Here is a 2,486-nt window from a genome sequence, read left to right on the forward strand (position 1 = left end):
TGCGTATGTGTGTGTATGTGTGTGTGAGTGTGTGCGCATGTGTGTGTATGTGTGTATATGTGTGTATGTGTATGTGTGTGTCTGTGTGTGTGTCTGTGTGTGTGTGTCTGTGTGTGTGTCTGTGTGTGTGCCTGTGTGTCTGTGTGTGTGTCTGTGTGTGTGTCTGTGTGTGTGTCTGTGTGTGTGTCTGTGTGTGTGCCTGTGTGTGTGTGTGTGTCTATGTGTGTGCGTGTGTGTGTGTCTGTGTGTGTGTCTGTGTGTGTGTCTTTGTGTGTGTATGTGTGTGTGCGAGTGTGTGCGCATGTGTGTGTATGTGTGTGTATGTGTGTGTCTGTGTATGTGTATGTGTGTGTATGTGTGTGTGTATGTGTGTGTGTCTGGGTGCGTGCCTGTGTGTCTGTGTGTGTGTCTGTGTGTGTGCCTGTGTGTGTCTGTGTGTGTGCCTGTGTGTCTGTGTGTGCGCCTGTGTGTGTCTGTGTGTGTGCCTGTGTGTGTCTGTGTGTGTGTCTGTGTGTGTGTCTGTGTGTGTGCCTGTGTGTGTCTGTGTGTATGTGTGTATGTGTGTGTGTGTGTGTTTAAACATCTCCCACTGCTCACTCTCTGCTTCTCTCTTGTCCAGAGGCTCTAACACTCTTCTGATTCTTACATATCTGCTCAAAGATCTCCAAGATCATCATCCCAGGGGTTCAGGGTAAAACTCCGATGTAGAGCCCTTGCTTAGCGTGTGCAAGGTCCTGGGTTTGAGCCTCCAGCACTGCAAAAAGAACATATTTAATGTATCTGTGACACTTTGCAGATAACCTGCTATCTTTTCCTTCTACAAATGGAAGCGGGGCGCACGCCGATATACAGTTGCTTTTCTTTACCCCGTATTCGTCGTATTTGGAAGTATCCCATGTTGACCGAGGGAGGACGTATTAAAATTCTCACTGATAGCAGTGGGACGTTCCACTAGGTATCCAATGGTTATTTATCTAGCCAGCCTTCTTGTTAGTTGGCATTTGAATGGTTTTCAGAATGCAGTGGTGACAAGCTGTGAAACAAATATCCCTTGGATATAAGACAGTGTCTTGTCAGACTCTGCTAGTTCATTGACATGTGTCTGTTCGATAAGACTGTAGACACCAGGAGACCTGGGACAGGCACTGTTGAGCCATGATTGCTAAAGCTAGAAGCAGTAGCCTGCACATAGTTGTATTTTATATTATCGGGTGAACTAAAACTCATCGTCCATGTCAATGTCTCTTTAGAGAGAAGCAGATAGTGTTTGAAAGGTCAACAGGCCTGCCCGGTTTTTCACAGAGAACTGGCCCGTTAAAGTAAACAATAAAATCGAATAAGTGGGTTAAAAATAAGGTCAATGTCTAGAACTTGTGCCTAAAAGGAGAATATTTTCCCCATATTGCCAGGCACGACAGAAGTGATACTCTCATTGGCTAGCCCAGCAAGGAGAGAAAATGACCACTCTGGAAAAATCTGTCATCTTGGGAGGTAGGTAGATGTCCCCAGCTTTTGGAATCCCATTTTGTATTGCTTCCAGTCCTCAGAACAGTGTCCCAGGGACTGGAAATGCTTTTGTTCAGGATCCCCTGGAGAGCCTGGCTGACTAGTAGGTCTTTCCTCTTAATAAGGAGCCTGGTGTAGCCCAGAAGACAAAAAGAAGAGAGAATGAAGGAGACAGGACCAGGAGGAGAAAGCGCCCCGTGACCACGTAACCACGTGCCAGGTCAGGAGTGAATCAGGAAACCTAGGGAAGGAGTGGGAGACTCTAATCCTACCACCTCAGCAGCCGTGGGTGATGCGATGCGTGGACGGAATGCTCCTTTGTTAACAAACAAGGAGGGTGTTGTTATCACAATACTTAATGAGCACTCATTATAATCGGGTAGGGCAAAATGTGTGGTCTGATTGGTGGCCCTCAAAACAATTATGTTGACATCTCATAGCTTAAAAGATAGGCCTCTGGGTTTCACAACCCCGCACCCCTAAAAAACAGCAGGAGATCTTCGCACATACACACCAGTGTTGCATGAATCCGTGTGACTCCCTTTCACGGATTTCCAAGATCCCCACCTACCGTGACTCCTTGCTGACACACCCTTCCCTCTTTGTTTTGAGGTAGTAAGTTTCCTTTGCCTTCCAGGGAAAGGGAAGGGGGAAAGGATTTGATAGCTTTTTTCATTCTTTTTTTCCCCCTTTTATTCTTCATTCTTTATTGACATGGAAAACCGGTCCAGTTGGATTAGGAGCACTCTCCCGGATTCATTCATCTTGTCCTCGGATTTATGGGCAGGAGAAGGACACTCAAACAAAGCACAGGGAAGAGGAAGTCTGGATGCCACATGGTACTGAAACACCAATGGGGGAGTGTAATTATCCAAGGCTGAGTTTGATCTGGGATGAAGGTTGACACTCCTCAGCTTGAGTGCAGTGCCCTGGAATCCGTGTGTCTATTGACATAGTCCACATTGCAAGTCCCTGGCTCA

This window comes from Rattus norvegicus, chromosome 20, assembly GCF_036323735.1.
Source record: "Rattus norvegicus strain BN/NHsdMcwi chromosome 20, GRCr8, whole genome shotgun sequence".
Lineage (NCBI taxonomy): Eukaryota > Metazoa > Chordata > Mammalia > Rodentia > Muridae > Rattus > Rattus norvegicus.